This window comes from Euphorbia lathyris, chromosome 10, assembly GCF_963576675.1.
Source record: "Euphorbia lathyris chromosome 10, ddEupLath1.1, whole genome shotgun sequence".
NCBI lineage: Eukaryota > Viridiplantae > Streptophyta > Magnoliopsida > Malpighiales > Euphorbiaceae > Euphorbia > Euphorbia lathyris.
The window spans coordinates 11426780-11445202 of record NC_088919.1 but is presented as its reverse complement, the minus strand read 5'-3'; the positions used below and the strand labels follow the sequence as shown (position 1 = coordinate 11445202).

The 18423-nt window shown below is 36.0% G+C and overlaps 1 long non-coding RNA gene across 1 annotated transcript; it reads right to left on the bottom strand.

The window, feature by feature from the left end:
• Positions 1–14476: 14476 nt before the first annotated feature.
• On the bottom strand, positions 14477–17838 carry LOC136208403 (uncharacterized). Its single transcript, XR_010677111.1, has 3 exons — positions 17751–17838; positions 15141–15177; positions 14477–14897 (listed from the first exon to the last, which is right to left on the bottom strand). It is a non-coding gene; the product is annotated as an uncharacterized lncRNA (long non-coding RNA).
• Positions 17839–18423: the final 585 nt, after the last annotated feature.

The following is an 18423-nucleotide window of genomic DNA, read 5'->3' as shown; positions in this document are numbered from 1 at the left end:
GACATCAAATCCAGTTCTTGTGCTACCATCTGAGGGTGGAAGATTTGTTGTGTATACAGATGCTTCAGGACAAGGGTTAGGATGTGTTCTGATGCAAAATAGGAAGGTGATAGCTTATGCTTCTAGGCAATTGAGGCCTCGTGAGAAGAATTATCCTACACATGATTTGGAGTTAACAGCAATCACTACACCAAAACCCTCTTCAGATGACGGTTAAAAACCATCGTCCCGCATGATATAAATCTATCACAGGGCTCGCTGCCGTCTGTTAAGGCATCAGACAACGGTCACGTTCTGTCATCCGTAATAGCCTCACATGACAGCGACCAAATAGTGACCTATCATCTGACCACTAATTATATGACGGTTTATCTAATAACAATTGTCACCGAATATATGTTCTCATGACACCATTTTTTAAATAATCTGTCAAAATATTAAGTTAAAATGGAGGTGTTATGTTAATGTTATGACAGTTTTTGTTTTCTCGACTATCATCATAACGTAATTCACATGATATAATTTGTATTAAATTCTGTCATTGGAACGTAATTAGTATGACAGTTTGTTATCAGTTCTGTATCGTTAGATAGAAAGTAAGATGACATTTTCTTATAAGAATTTTGTCATTGTTTTTTTTTTTTTTGGTTTTTACCTCTTCCATGAACCTGTATATATAACCAAAGTAGATTGCAAATAATGTGCAAATAACCTTTATATATAACAATAAACTTGTACATATGTGAAGATCACAATCCTAACCAAAGGTTTCTCATTACAAAACTAACATTTAACTATATAAGAAGCCTAAACACCTAAACCTTGAATCTCCTGACTTGTTATGCCCATTCTTTGCATGTTTCCTTCCATCCCTTTGCTCTCTGCAACATAAAATACACAAGTTAATTGAGTGATGAACTTAATACCAAGTGCCTCTATTGTGCCACACACTTTAATAGCGTTATTAGAGCCATTATAGGTAATTCATATTGACATAAACTGAGGGTAAAAGAAACGGCTCACTAGAGATGCATGAAATTCTGATAGCACATAATCCACAGTTTATTGAAAATAGTCCAATCCGTTCTCAATGCCTAAATTGATACTCTTTTTTAAACGTGAAGCCTATATCGGTGTTATTTTGTACGTGGAGCCTAAATTGATACTTCCCCAAAAACCATAAACCTATTTTGGTACAAATTGGGAAAAGCATGCAGTAATTGCAAGGTAAACTCACCTGAGTAAAGCATAGAATTCTGAAACTACACTAACTGATAAGGCAATATTATCTCGATCTAATTTTTTCTTAGACTACAAACGTACCTTTCAGATTCATTGATCGACCAAATATTAACCTAATGATGTATCATGTATGGTATTAATTGTATAATACAAAACTATCATCATAATAGAGTTGAATCAGATCATCTACAAACAAAAGAGAATAAGCACTACTTCATACTATGATCAACTGTATGGTGTATGGAAAATATTACAGTATTTAGGAGTTGCAAAAGGTACCATAGGGATAAAATGGAAACTAAAGGAAATAGTAGTAGTGCAAGATAATTTAAGCAAATGAGCAAAAGTAGGAATTGGAATAATGCTTGAGATTCGAGAACCTTAAGGCATGATTCTAAATTCTAGAAGGTAAAGGATAGTTATAATTACCTCAACGTTTTGGAATTCTCTAATATCCAGCTTTGTCCTATACCACAACCCCAATTAAGATTTCACAAATACATAATTGTTTAGTCAACTACATTTCACAAATAAACATGACTCAACATATAAGAAATAAACTAACAGGTCAGGTTCAAAAATTCTGTACTTTAAAGAAACAGAACATTCCCAGAAAAATGAAATCAACTTGAATTGCAGTGGTTGTTTGATGCATTAACTCTTGAAAGCTACCTTTGCTTCATTAACTCTTGAATTTCAGAACATTCCCATAGAACATATTCTTGTTTTATGATGCCAAAGATATATAAAGGAAACCAACATATTCATGTAGTGAATAATTTGACAATAAAGCTTGATCAGTCAACCTATTACCAGAATTTCATTTACATAAGGCCTGTTTGGTTGACCAATTTGTGGGTACAAGTTAGTTGAATTTCTTCCAAAATAGCTATAAGAAGATGTTTCTTAATACTAACCAAACACTTTTATTCTGCGGTTTTGACTCAAAAAGTAAAAAGGAGTTACAAAAAGAAGAACCTGTGAACTGTATGTTTAAACTTGTTCTAGAGTCAATTCAGTTAGTTGTGTTCCTGGTCTTTAGGAGATAGTTATCTAGAAGTCTATCTTTATGGAAAACAACTCGTGTGATTTAGTCATCCATAATACACGATGTTAGGTTTTCTTAGTTGCTGTTTTTGCGTAACAAACTCCACTCTCAAGTTGTATAAGTAGGAGGTGGAGTTGAGGTTTTTAACATGTATTTTTGAAATCATATGTACTGCTGTTTTTCCTCATATATTGAATGCAGAAAGAATTTGCTTCAAACATCTCTAACTTGTGCTTTCAATTTACTGTGTTTATTTTGTGAGTTCTGAAGAGAAAACAAAGTTGGCTTTTTCCAACATCTGGTATCAGAGCTTGGCGATCGAATTCACAAAATATGACTCACCCTGAGAAAGAAAGCTCGAAATTGAAAGACAAGGAATCAACACACCCAACCAAAAATAATTCTCCATCAGATAATGACAAGGATGGATCTGTGTCATTGAAGTATCCAATGCTGACTAGGAGCAATTATGCAGCATGGGCCATCAAAATGGAGGTGTTCATGATGGCTCAAGGAGTATGGGAAGCTGTGGAGGCTACAGGACCTGTTGAAACCAGGAAGGACAAGATGGCTCTTGCGGCCATTTATCAAGGCATAAGTGAAGATACTCTACTTCAGTTAGGCGCTAAGAAGACTGCCAAGGAAGCATGGAACATGCTAAAGACCATGAACCTTGGAGCCGAGAGGGTAAAGGAAGTCAGAACTCAATCATTGTGGAGAGAGTCCGAAGCCATGAAGATGAGTGATGGAGGCAGTATTGATGATTTTACTGGAAAACTTCAGATTGTTGTCAACAAGCTAAGAGGGTTAGGCAACAATGTGGAAGAAGAAATGGTGGTGAAGAAGTTGCTGAGATCAACTTCATCAAAGTTCCTACAGATTGCATCCACAATTGAGGAGTTTGGTGATCTAAAAACCAAGACCATAGATGAGGTTATTGGATCACTCAAAGCTCATGAGGAGAGGATGCAAGGACATGGATTCAAGGGAGATGAAACTGTTCTTCTCACCAGAGCAGAATGGAAGGCAAGAGAAGACAGCAAGTCAAAAAGGAAGAATTTCGTGGATCAAGGAAACAACAGCCATGGAAGAGGCAGAGGCCGTGGAATAGGTAGAGGAAGTGGTGGTTCTCAAAGGAGGGAGGAAGAACCTCAACAGAAAAGGAAGTTTGACAAGTCAAAGGTCAAATGCTATGCCTGCAGGGAGATGGGTCATTTTGCCTCTGAGTGCCCATTAAAGGAGAAAGATGAGCAGGCAAACTTGACAGAGAAAGATGATGAGCCTGCACTACTATTGATTGAGACTTGTGAGTTGATAAAGTCACAAGCCTCACAAAGAAAAGTAACTGAGCAGACTACAAGTGGAGGAGCCAACAAGGAGTCATGTTGGTACCTTGACACTGGAGCAAACAACCATATGACAGGTGACATGAGTTGCTTTACAGACATTGATCAATCCATTAATGGTAAGGTCAGGTTTGGAGATGGCTCAGTTATTGATATACATGGGCTAGGGTCAGTGTTGTTCCAATGCAAAAATGGAGAGCACCTAACTCTGTCCAATGTGTACTATATACCAAGATTGAAGAGCAACATCATAAGCCTTGGGCAACTTGATGAAGCTGGCAGCAGAGTTATCATAGAGGAAGGTACATTGAGGGTCTATGACAACAAAAACAAACTCATATTCAAGGTGAAAAGGCAGCACAACAAGCTCTTCATTGCAAACCTGGAGACAGCTCAGAAAATATGTTTAGTGGCAAGCTTGACAGATAAGGCTTGGCTATGGCATGCCAGGTATGGTCATCTGAACTTTCAAGCTTTGAGAAGGCTAACAAGTCAAAAGATGGTGCAGGGAATGCCCGAAATTGCTCAAGCAAACCAAGTCTGTGATGGTTGTGTGATAGGGAAGCAACACAGAACTTCATTCCCACAGAAAGCAGTGTTCAGGGCAACACAGAAACTTGAATTGGTCCATGGAGACTTGTGTGGACCAATTACACCAGCTACACCAGGAGGTAACAAGTACTTCCTACTTCTTGTTGATGATTATTCACGTTTTATGTGGGTAACACTACTGAAAGACAAGAGTGAAGCTTTTAAGGCTTTTAAGAAATTTAAAAGTCTTGTAGAGAATGAAGTTGCAGGAAAACTAAAGTGTTTCAGGACAGATCGAGGGGGAGAGTGCACTTCTCTTGAGTTCAAGAAATTTTGTGATGATGAAGGAGTGAAGAGACACCTCACAGCACCATATTCTCCTCAACAAAACGGAGTTGTTGAGAGGAGAAACCAGACTATCATGGAGATGGCAAGAAGCATCATGAAAAGCAAGCAGGTGCCAGCTAAGTTCTGGGGTGAGGTAGTGAAAACTTCAGTGTACATTCTGAATAGAGCTCCAACAAAGAGTGTAGAAAAGATGACACCATATCAAGCATGGCGTGGGAAGGCTCCAAATGTACAACATTTGCGTGTATTTGGGTGTCTAGCCCATTCCAAAGTAGTGTCACCGCATCTTACCAAACTCGAAGATAGAAGCATCAAGACTGTCCTGCTTGGTTATGAGGATGGGTCCAAGGCTTACAGATTGCTGGATCCAATCAAAGAAAGAGTCATAGTGAGCAGGGATGTTGTATTTGAGGAAGAAAAAAACTGGTCATGGTTGGATGATCAAGGAGCAGAGAAGATAGATTCTGGTGGGACTTTCACAGTCCAAGTAAGCCAAGAAGAACATAGAAGGAGAGATACAGATCAAATGCCAAATTTCCATGAGGAAAATGAAGCTGTAACTCCTCCTCAAACTGCTCAAGCTTCTCCTCAAAGCACACCAAGGGCAAGCTCTAGTTCAAGCTCGAGCGAAGGGCACCAGAAATTCAGATCTCTACAGGAAATCTATGATGCAACTAGGGAAATAGATGAAGAAGCAGGACTCTGTTTCTTCTTGTCTATTGAAGAACCCTCTACTTATACAGAAGCTGTTAAGAACAAGAATTGGAGAGAAGCTATGGCATTGGAGATTGGTTCCATACAGAAAAATGGAACCTGGGAGCTATCTGACTTGCCAAAGAATCACAAGGCCATTGGTTTGAAGTGGGTCTTCAAGTTGAAGAAAGATCCAGAAGGGAAGATAATCAAGCACAAGGCCAGATTAGTTGCAAAGGGATATGTTCAGAAATATGGAGTTGACTACAAGGAAGTGTTTGCTCCAGTAGCAAGGCTGGAAACAGTGAGGACTCTGCTTGCATATTCTGCATAAAGAAAGTGGGATGTCCATCATATGGACGTCAAAACGGCTTTCTTAAATGGAGAGCTAAAGGAAGAAGTGTATGTAGCACAACCAGAGGGGTTTGTAGTTAAAGGCAATCCAAGCAAAGTGCTGAAGCTGCATAAAGCCCTGTATGGGTTAAAACAGGCACCAAGAGCTTGGAATGAGAAGTTGGATGAGTGTCTAAAGTCTCTGAGCTTCAAAAGATGTCCAATTGAGCATGCTTTGTACATGAGGAAGACAGGAGAAGATGTCACAATTGTGGGAGTGTATGTGGATGATCTCATCCTCACTGGCTCAAGTGCAGAACTCATTGAGAAATTCAAACGCGAAATGATGCAGAAATTTGAGATAAGTGATCTGGGGCTCCTGAGTTACTACTTGGGGATAGAGGTAAAGCAAAATGGAGAAGCCATAACACTGTGCCAGTCAGCCTATGCAAGAAAAATTCTTGAGAAAATGGGAATGGCAGATTGCAACATTTGTCATATTCCTATGGATCCAAGGTGCAAGCTGAACAAGTATGATGGAGAGCCATCAGTAGATGCAACCACGTACAGGAGTATTATTGGAAGCTTGAGATATCTGGTAAACACTCGTCCAGATCTTGCTTATTCAGTTGGAGTTGTAAGCAGATACATGGAGGCTCCAACCATTGCACACATGAGTGCTGTCAAGCAGATTCTGAGGTATGTAAGAGGAACACTTGATGTGGGATGTGTGTACAAGAAAGACTAAGCAAATGAAGATTTGGTTGGTTACAGTGACAGTGACCTTGCAGGGGACACTGATGACAGAAAGAGCACAACTGGTGTGCTGTTCTTCCTTGGAGAAAGTCCTATTACTTGGGTGTCACAGAAGCAAAGAATTGTGGCACTCTCATCATGTGAAGCTGAGTATATTACAGCAACAGGGAGTGCTTGTCAAGGGATTTGGCTTACAAGACTGATGGAAAGCCTAAGAGGAGATGGACAAGTGAAGCCAGTACTGAAAGTTGACAACAAATCTGCAATTGCCTTGGCTTAGAACCCAGTCCACCATGAAAAGAGTAAACATATTGATACAAGGTATCACTTCATTCGTGAATGTGTTGAAAATGGTGATGTCAAGCTGGAGTATACTAAGACAGAAATTCAACTAGCTGATATCCTGACAAAGCCGCTTGGAAGACAGAGATTCGTTGAGCTGAAGGATAAGATTGGTGTGAGCATCATCAAAGATAAACAAGTTTAAGGGAGTGAATGTGAACTGTATGTTTAAACTTGTTCTAAAGTCAATTCAGTTAGTTGTGTTCCTGGTCTTTAGGAGATAGTTATCTAGAAGTCTATCTTTATGGAAAACAAATCGTGTGATTTAGTCATCCATAATACACGATGTTAGGTTTTCTTAGTTGCTGTTTTTGCGTAACAAACTCCACTCTCAAGTTGTATAAGTAGGAGGTGGAGTTGAGGTTTTTAACATGTATTTTTGAAATCATCTGTACTGCTGTTTTTCCTCATATATTGAATGCAGAAAGAATTTGCTTCAAACATCTCTAACTTGTGCTTTCAATTTACTGTGTTTATTTTGTGAGTTCTGAAGAGAAAACAAAGTTGGCTTTTTCCAACAGAACCGAACAGACACATAGATCAATCATACAAACCCAAAACAACTGAATCAAGCTCTCACAGTTCAATTTTCACACCATCAAACAACACGAAACTAACCGAAACATTGAGATTAGAGAATTAAATACCAGCAGCTGAATGCTAATAATACGATAGAGAATCTAATAACATTGAGACCTAAATTGGTACCTTTTTTAAACGTTAAGCCTATATTGGTGCTATTTTGTACGTTGAGCCTAAATTGATACTTCCCTAAAAACCATAGGCCTATTTTGGCACCTTATCCCTTTAAACATAGGAGCTCTTTGATTCAGCCCCTGATTCGTTGATGTCTCCAACTACAATACACCATCCAAAAATAGCAAAAATTTCAAAATCTCACCCAAATTCATAGCAAATCCATTAATAGAAACCAGACCCAAATTCATTTGGGGAACAAGAACAAAGGTAGAATTTATTTGGGGAACATGATCTCTACCAACAAGAAATAAACTCATATGGACAAAAACATGACAAACACAATTTAGGATAAAATGGATCTTATGTTATTTTAAGTTTAAAAAATTATTCTCATCATTGTGCATATAAATATAAAGAAGCAAAAGGGTTGCTTCTCTTACACCATTTTTCATTTCTTGTAAAGAAACATTTCATATAATCAAACCCTCTATTAACATAGCCAAATGTGAAAGAACATTGACACAAACTGAAATCACATATCAGGATGAAACTGAAGCAATCAGCAAGCACAAATATTATGATGAGCATATCTGCAGCATGTACTAGGAAACTTCAATATATGTTATGCATCTTGCTGCATCAAGTTCAATGACAGATCGAAAAATATGGTTCGAGATCAAACAGGGATTGAAAAATAAAATTATCCGGACTAACAAACAACAAAGCCACATAATTAGTGCATTAAATACCTGGCCACGTCTTAATTACTCTCCATAATAGTATACCTTGACAATCCTATCAACATAATCCGCAAAAAGCTTTCCTTCCCAATACACCAAACAGCTCACAGCAGAACTACTTGTTATTGATCTGATCGGTCTGGTATCTACTTCAAAATCTGATTACATATATAGTGAGAACAAACTCTAATTTCACAACTTTAATTGTAAAATTGGGAAATAATTAGATTGGTGTGATTAAGGGGCAAAAAAGCAAAGAAGGGTATTTATACATGTACTAGTATTTATACATGTTACCCATATGATTATCATCTCCACTTTTTTCTATATATGAGACAAATATCTTCTTACAAACCAAAAAACAAACTTCTTTTGAATTTGAACTTACAGCAAAATATATATAATTCCAAACTATCCTAATTAAAGAGAGGATAATCATTTTATCTTTGTATAGATTAGAAATGGGTGAAGTGAATTATTAAAGTTACAGAGGAAACATATTGATAGGTAGTCTTTGCTAGTTGTGTCTCCTTTCGACTGCATGCTTCTCTAAATAACATAACATGCTTTCATCAAAACATGTATATTTGCTTAATTATATAGCCAAAATCTGAATTTACTGATCTTCATCAGCATTTGATAGTAACCACATAAAGCAAACATCTTTGAGCCATGGATTCAAAATATGGTGAACCTTAACTCCAACTTTAAAATCGATTCTCTAAGAGCTGAAGAAAATGAAGGAACAAAGACAACATATAAAGCAAAGTACGAAAAGGGAGACCATGGCTGCTCTAAGGTGTTGCCATCAACGCTTTGTTGAGAGGAGGAAAGAGAGAGAAACTATTTGGAGATCTTTAGTTTGAGGAAGAAAGATGTGGAGATAGAAAAAGAGGATATGAAATTAGAAATGAGAAGAGGGGGAATCGATTTTAGGTTTTGAGTTTTGAGCGCGTGTTAAATTTTTTGCTCTTTTTGCTCCCCCGCTTTTCTAAGTTCTGGTTGTCGCTTTTTTATTTTCGTACAATAATGACAGTCATTTATTCGAAGTGTCGTGTGATGCTTAAGTGACTTTTTCATCAAAATCGCATTCTTTTGGGATGACAACATACTGTAACCGTAACGTCATCTGAGACGCGAGCGCATTTTTTATTTCGCCTTCCGATGATATAGAATTAAAATACTATCACGAAACATATTCAGACGACACGAAAACAAATGTCTATCATGTATCTTATGTCATGTGAAAGGGAAAATGGCATAGTGAATAGTTCATGCTTTAAAGATATGGAGACACTATTTATATGGAGAGACGTTTCAGATTCTGACCGATCATAAGAGTTTGAAATATATCCTCACCTAGAGGGAGTTGAATTTGAGACAGAGAAGATGGATTGAGCTGTTAAAAGATTATGATTGCACGATAGATTTCCATCCGGGAAAGGCTAATGTAGTTGCAGACGCCTTAAGTGGAAGAATTCTGATACGTTGAAAAAAATGAATCCCTTACAAGAAATGTGATCCATGGATGTTCAACTGAAAGTCGATGAGGTGACTGGACTTATGGCTAAGCTTACAACTGAAACTAGACTTAAGAGAGAGAATTAGATTGGCACAGATGCAAGATCCCTTCTTACAGAGAATGTATGAGAAAGTGAAACAAAGCAAGAAACCAAACATTATAGTTGAGGAAAATGGATTAATGGTGATGGGAAACCGAATTTGTGTCCCAGATGTGGATAATTTGAGACTAGAGATTATAAAGGAAGGACACAATGATCCCTATGTTATGCATCCTGGTATGACTAAGATGTATAGGAATTTAAGATCCTATTATTAGTGGCCTGCCTTAAAGAAAGATGTGGCAGAATTCGTTTCCAAGTGTCTGACTTGTCAACAAGTCAAGATTGAACACCAAGATCCTGCTGGAAAGCTGAAGCCTTTAGCTATTCCAGAATGGAAGTGGGAACGGATTACTATGGACTTTGTAGTTGGCTTACCGAGGACTAAAAGGAAGCACGATAGTATCTAGGTGATTGTGGACCGATTGACAAAGTCTGCTCATTTTATACCGACGTGAAAGACTGATCCAATGGACAAATTGACCAAGATGTACGTAGCTGAGATAGTGAGGCTGCATGGCATACCTATCTCTATTGTGTCAAATAGATATCCCTGATTTACCTCTAGATTCTGGGTTAGTTTATAGTTAGCTATGGGAACAAAGCTAAATTTCAGTACTGCTTTTCATCCTCAGACTGATGGGCAGTCCGAGAGGACCATTCAAACTTTGGAGGATATGATGCGAGCCTGTGTACTTAATTTTCAAGGAGATTGGGACATGTACTTGCCGTTGATTGAATTTGCTTATAACAATAGCTTCCATAGTAGTATTGGTATGACACTGTTAAGCCCAAAATATACCTAAAATATCATATATAAATACGTTAAATTTACATTGAAATCGTGCTAATTATATTCATTTAGAATACTTTTACGTCTTTATTTACTTCATTGATGCAAGGTACTTAATTATTTGGTTAAATCCAATACGGAGCTAAAACGGAGCTAAAACGGAGGAAAAACCTAAATTACGTGCCAAGAATACGTATCAATCAGGAGACCGACTCAAGGAGACGAGAAACAGTCGAGAGACGGGGAAGAAAGCCCCTATCGCGACTGAGATTTTCAGAATCTCAGTCGCGACATCCGAACACCAGTCACGGAAATTTGAAGTTTTCAGCTCGCCCCTTCACCCCCTGTCGCGACTGAGATTCTCGGAATCTCATATGAGACAGCGAAGAATTCTGCACAGTTTTCACATGTTTAAATCCAAGAAACGCGTCTGTTCGTTTGGATAAAAGCGACCCCTCACCAACGGACACGACCCATCAATTACAACCCTTCACCAACTATAAATAAGTGATTCATTTCAGAAATCAATGTTGGAAAATAGTTAGAGAAATTAGAGAGTTGTTATGTTGAAGAAACTCTGACTCAGAAATGTGTTAGATTAGTTTACATTTCTGTAAAAGCAAACTTGCTGTACACAAGTTGTTATTAGATTAGTTATAAATACAGTAGTATTAGTTTAGTTTCAAAGGTTGATCAGAGACAAGTTTTCATTCTGGTAGTGGACCTAGCGATCTCTATTCCAAAGATTCAGAGAGAAGAACTAACGGCTGAAGCGCAAAGAGGTCTGACAAGCCTACGGAGTTTGAGGGAAAGATTGATAACCCTGATCTCAAAGTTTTCGTTAAAATGCTATCCATGTTTCTTCTTCTCTGTTAACTTGTGAAGATTCACAATTCGCTAATAATATATTTATTTTATTCAATACATTCTTCCTGTTGTTATTTTGATATTGTTCTGACAAAATGATTTTCAAAGTGATAAATTGGTGTTTTTATTAAAACGTTTTATACAATCATATTTATATAGAAACTTTGTTGAACACTTAAAAGAATTAGTTTTTATGGATGATATGATCGTTAGCGCGGCTTATCGGATATAAAATACTAATAAGGTAGAAATCTGCTCCGATCCAGAGAGATTTCTACGGTTCAAAGCCATTTAATTGCATAAATTCTTGTATTATTACATGTTCATAATCTTACCAAAGTTATAGTTGCTTTCTTTGCTTAATGAAAATAAGTTTTATACCTTCTATTTATTCCAACTACGGAAGCATCTGTCTTGTAATCAAAATCTCAAGACAGAATTGTTCTCTAAATTCAATATAATATTCTCATCTAATCCTAATTTATCCGAACCAATCCAATCAATTAAATGATTTTCTTTAGTTAAACCTAAAGACGTGAATAAAACTGAATTAAATAAGTTTTTAGTTAAAAAGCGTTCCCTGTGGGTTCTATATCTTTTATTACTATAAGCGTATACCGTGCACTTGCGGAAATCGCTCAACAGACACCATATGAAGCACTTTATGGGAGACCTTGTAGAAGTCCAGTTTGTTGGGATGTTAAGGGCATGAGACAATTAGAGGGACCTGAGTTAGTTCAGGAAACAGTAGAGAAGATAAATGTGGTGAGATTTTGAAATTTTTGCTATTTTTGGATTGTGTATTGTAGTTGGAGACATCAACGAATCAGGGGCTGAATCAAAGAGCTCCTATGTTTAAAGGGATAAGGTGCCAAAATAGGCCTATGGTTTTTAGGGAAGTATCAATTTAGGCTCAACGTACAAAATAGCACCAATATAGGCTTAACGTTTAAAAAAGGTACCAATTTAGGTCTCAATGTTATTAGATTCTCTATCATGTTATTAGCATTCAGCTGCTGGTATTTAATTCTCTAATCTCAATGTTTCGGTTAGTTTCGTGTTGTTTGATGGTGTGAAAATTGAACTGTGAGAGCTTGATTCAGTTGTTTTGGGTTTGTATGATTGATCTATGATTGATTCACAGAAGGAGTCTACAGAAAAGAAATTCGGCTAGCAGATACATCATAGAAGAGAAAATTCTTGAAAAGCTTGTCAGGAACATAACAGATGGTTTTACCATAAAATTTTTAATCTCTTCTCAAACACATTTACCTCTTTTCTATACACTTAACCCTTCACCAAAACATCATTTCTCTTTGTAAAAAATTTATTCAATTCCTACATTACACCCAAATAATTTCTTCTTTTATCCTATCATTTCCTTAAACACCTACATATATCTCTCTAAGAAACAGCCGATCAACTCTTCTCAGACAGATGAGCAAGTAGGGATGAAATTATCTTATCCGCCAGGAAGGAATTGTATACTTTTAATATAGTTTTGAAAGTTACGGTTCATGTGCGTAGTTTTTGTTCGAGGCCAAAACCAGAAGTTCGGGCATTCTACCGAAATCATTAGATCCTTAAATTGAGAAAACGCTAAAAAGAAAACGCTAAAAAAATGCTAAAAAAAAGGAAAAAAAAAGAGAAAAAAAATATATAATAATGATTTCAAGTTGGGGGTACATTTCTACTTTCTTTTATTCCTGCTTGAAATTATTCCCAGGTAAGTAAACAGAACCATTATTTAGAACCGGTCTAAGTAATTGATTCTGTCTATGAAAATTAATTTATTTAGTTTTCATATTTTTAATTTTTAATTTTTCTTATCTTTTGTTCACAACTTTTATTTATTTATATTTTTAATTTCATTTTTTTTATTATTATTTTTTTTATTAGTTATATAATTAATCTTTATTTTTAGTTTTGTGTACAAATAAGTTTTGTAAAATAAAATTCTAATTTAGTCATGTTTTGAAATTTATTTCATAAAGTATTAAGTGTTTTTGAAAATTTTTTAGAAATCACTGTAGAGATTCCAGAAATCTCGTTTGAGATTTTCAGTATTTTAACATTTAGAATTCTCAGTAGAGATTCCAGAAATCTCAGTTGAGATTTTCAGTCAGTTTTGTCCAAAAGGTATCAGTTTGACACCTTTTCATTCTCCACAGACACAACCTTTCACTTATGTAATCTATATATTCCTGTAGGTTCTGAATTCTTTCATTTCATTTCATTTCTTTCAGATTTCTGAAATTCTTTCTTCAATTCTAAATTCCTACAGACACCATCTTATTTCACAAACATGACCAAATCTCTGAAAAATGTTAGGAAGAACACTTCTGCTCGTAGCAAGCGCGTTGATATCTCTTCACGCTATGGAGCATGGTTTCCCATCTACAATGCAGATGAGGGAAGACGCTATTTGCAATTTAGATATGCACAATTTTGTGGCATGCTGTATCTGGACGAGTTCCTGAATGAAGAACTCGGGGTCAACGATGATATGAATCGCTATCTGACAAACTTAGGATGGACCAAGTTTGCATCCATGAAGTTTCCTATTATTGGAAACTGGGTACTAGCGTTTATGTCTACCGTTTGTTTCGTCAATACGAGGCGTGTTCATCTCAGTTTTCGATGTGAGGGTAAGATATTCACTTTTGGATATCCTGAACTTCACTATTGGTTTGGTTTTCCACCACGGGACACCACTCCGCATCATCGTGGCAGAGATATGACTTTTAGAGATATCTGGAGAATGTTGATGGGATTTTGGGGATTCAATCCATGTCTTGCCTACAACAAATCAATAAATTCTAACTCCATGCTGTTTTTGCACAAATTTCTCTGTCATAGCCTATTTGGTCGAGTCCGAAGCAGTGTCGTTCAGGGATACTGATTTGTATGTGCTAGGTGATATTTTCCAAGGTAACACAGTTGATAACATTGAGATATTATCCTGAGGACCAAAAGGGATATTCACCTCAAAGTACGCCGCGTAGTGGTCTCCAAAAGGAAGCTGGTTGGCGGATGTCCCCAGATCAGTTAGGTGAAAGCCACGTGTCGTTTCAATCAGAGATGAAAAGTTGATTATTGTTGATGTGGCAGTCACGTCACTTTTCCAATGTGTTTTTGCTCTTGAAGTCACCAGAGTGACTTTATTGAGATAAAATTCAAAACTTATTAATTTTATTGAGATAGATTGAAGAATAGTGACCATTTTAAAACAACTATAAAAATTTAATGACCAACTGTATATTTAACTCGAGCTTAACAGTTGGTTGTTGATCCATGTGCATTTCGTATCTCTATTCATCATGTATGGACTTGGATGACTTACTTTGATCTTTTGGTTTTGGCCTAATATATTACCAGCTCTATGGACTTGTCCAAAATAGTAGATTGGCTCCTTGAATTTTGCAAGTGTCTCACCAGGTCCTTAAACCTATTTTGGTACAAATTGGGAAAAGCATGCAGTAATTGCAAGGTAAACTCAGCTAAAACTATCATCATAATAGAGTTGAATCAGATCATCTGCAAACAAAAGAGAATAAGCACTACTTCATACTATGATCAACTGTATGGTGTATGAAAAATATTACAGTATTTAGGAGTTGCAAAAGGTACTATAGGGATAAAATGGAAACTAAAGGAAATAGTAGTAGTGCAAGATAATTTAAGCAAATGAGCAAAAGTAGGAATTGGAATAATGCTTGAGATTAGAGAACCTTGGGGCATGATTCTAAATTCTAGAAGGTAAAGGATAGTTATAATTACCTCAACGTTTTGGAATTCTCTAATATCCAGCTTTGTCCTATACCACAACCCCAATTAAGATTTCACAAATACATAATTGTTTAGTCAACTACATTTCACAAATAAACATGACTCAACATATAAGAAATAAACTAACAGGTCAGGTTCAAAAATTCTGTACTTTAAAGAAACAGAACATTCCTAGAAAAATGAAATCAACTTGAATTGCAGTGCTTGTTTGATGCATTAACTCTTGTAAGCTACCTTTGCTTCATTAACTCTTGAATTTCATAACATTCCCATAGAACATATTCTTGTTTTATGATGCCAAAGATATATAAAGGAAACCAACATATTCATGTAGTGAACAATTTGACAATAAAGCTTGATCAGTCAACCTATTACTAGAATTTCATTTACATAAGGCCTGTTTGGTTGACCAATTTGTGGGTACAAGTTAGTTGAATTTCTTCCAAAATAGCTACAAGAAGATGTTTCTTAATACTAACCAAACACTTTTATTCTGCGGTTTTGACTCAAAAAGTAAAAAGGAGCTACAAAAAGAAGAACCGAACAGACACATAGATCAATCATACAAACCCAAAACAACTGAATCAAGCTCTCATAGTTCAATTTTCACACCATCAAACAACACGAAACTAACCGAAACATTGAGATTAGAGAATTAAATACCAGCAGCTGAATGCTAATAACACGATAGAGAATCTAATAACATTGAGACCTAAATTGGTACCTTTTTTTAAATGTTAAGCCTATGTTGGTGCTATTTTGTACGTTGACCCTAAAGTGATACTTCCCTAAAAACCATAGGCCTATTTTGGCACCTTATCCCTTTAAACATAGGAGCTCTTTGATTCAGCCCCTGATTCGTTGATGTCTCCAACTACAATACACCATCCAAAAATAGCAAAAATTTCAAAATCTCACCCAAATTCATAGCAAATCCATTAATAGAAACCAGACCCAAATTCATTTGGGGAACAAGAACAAAGGTAGAATTTATTTGGGGAACATGATCTCTACCAACAAGAAATAAACTCATATGGACAAAAACATGACAAACACAATTTAGGATAAAATGGATCTTATGTTATTTTAAGTTTAAAAAATTATTCTGATCATTGTGCATATAAATATAAAGAAGAAAAATGGTTGCTTCTCTTACACCATTTTTCATTTCTTGTAAACAAACATTTCATATAATCAAACCCTCTATTAACATAGCCAAATGTGAAAGAACATTGACACAAACTGAAATCACATATCAGGATGAAACTGAAGCAATCAGCAAGCACAAATATTATGATGAACATATCTGCAGAATGTACTAGGAAACTTCAATATATGTTATGCATCTTGCTGCATCAAGTTCAATGACTGATCAAACAGAGATCGAAAAATATGGTTCGAGATCAAACAGGGATTGAAAAATAAAATTATCTGGACTAACAAACAACAAAGCCACATAATTAGTGCATTAAATACCTGGCCAGGTCTTAATTACTCTCCATAATAGTATACCTTGACAATCCTATCAACATAATCCGCAAAAATCTTTCCTTCCCAATACACCAAACAGCTCACAGCAGAACTACTTGTTATTGATCTGATCAGTCTGGTATCTACTTCAAAAGCTGATTACATATATAGTGAGAACAAACTCTAATTTCACAACTTTAATTGTAAAATTGGGAAATAATTAGATTGGTGTGATTAAGGGACAAAAAAGCAAAGAAGGGTATTTATACATGTACTAGTATTTATACATGTTACCCATATGATTATCATCTCCACTTTTTTCTATATATAAGACAAATATCTTCTTACAAACCAAAAAACAAACTTCTTTTGAATTTGAACTTACAGCAAAATATATATAATTCCAAACTATCCTAATTAAAGAGAGGATAATCATTTTGTCTTTGTATAGATTAGAAATGGGTGAAGTGAATTATTAAAGTTACAGAGGAAACATATTGATAGGTAGTCTTTGCTAGTTGTGTCTCCTTTCGACTGCATGCTTCTCTAAATAACATAACATGCTTTCATCAAAACATGTATATTTGCTTAATTACATAGCCAAAATCTGAATTTACTGATCTTCATCAGCATTTGATAGTAACCACATAAAGCAAACATCTTTGAGCCATGGCAACACATGCCATTAGTTATGCAAATTAGAAGGATTCACCAAAAGCACATGCTAGCAAGGTCAAATTAGCAAATCCTAGAAATAGGGGAATATATCATAACGGAACATCAAAAGGGATCGTTTATAAGAGATGAAGATGAAGGTCACAATAACTAATTATACACAAACATACACGCATACATACATGTTTTGTTGGCCTGTGTGTTGTAGAAAAGTTCAGTTAGTCATAAAAACAAACACTTGATGTGCATTTCAGAGTGCGAAAAGTTACCTGAAGCAATTATCTAAAATCATCTCTGTGAAACAATTTGAAGGAATTGACAAATCACAAGACCCAAACTGCCTAGTTCAACAATAATAAAAAAACTCCTTCACAAGATCAATCACCAATTTATGCACAAAAATGCATAATAGATGACATAAATTTATTATAGCCCAAAAATTCAGATCGAACTTACCAGAACTTGAATTCAAGAAGGCCATGAACAAATGGACAGAACTTGTTAGATCCACAAGTAAGGAGACTAATGCCATCTTGGATCTCCAGATCAGCCTGGAGAGAGAGAAAAAGATAACAAAAAGATTAAACATGTAGATATTGTAGATTATGTATAAACCCTATAGGAAATATACATAAATTAGGGCCACAACAAGACAGGTAAACCATCGATTCAAAATATGGTGAACCTTAACTTCAACTTTAAAATCGATCCTCTAAGAGCTGAAGAAAATGAAGGAACAAAGACAAAATATAAAGCAAAGTAGGAAAAGGGAGACCATGGCTGCTCTAAGGTGTTGCCATCAACGCTTTGTTGAGAGGAGGAAAGAGATAGAAACTATTTGGAGATCTTTAGTTTGAGGAAGAAAGATGTGGAGATAGAAAAAGAGGATATGAAATTAGAAATGAGAAGAGGGGGAATCGATTTTAGGTTTTGAGTTTTGAGCGGGCGTTAAATTTTTTGCTCTTTTTGCTCCCCCGCTTTTCTAAGTTCTGGTTGTCGCTTTTTTATTTTCGTACAACAATGACAGTCATTTATTCGAAGTGTCGTCTGATGCTTAAGTGAATTTTCCATCAAAATCGCGTTCTTTTGGGATGACAACATACTGTAACCGTAACGTCATCTGAGACGC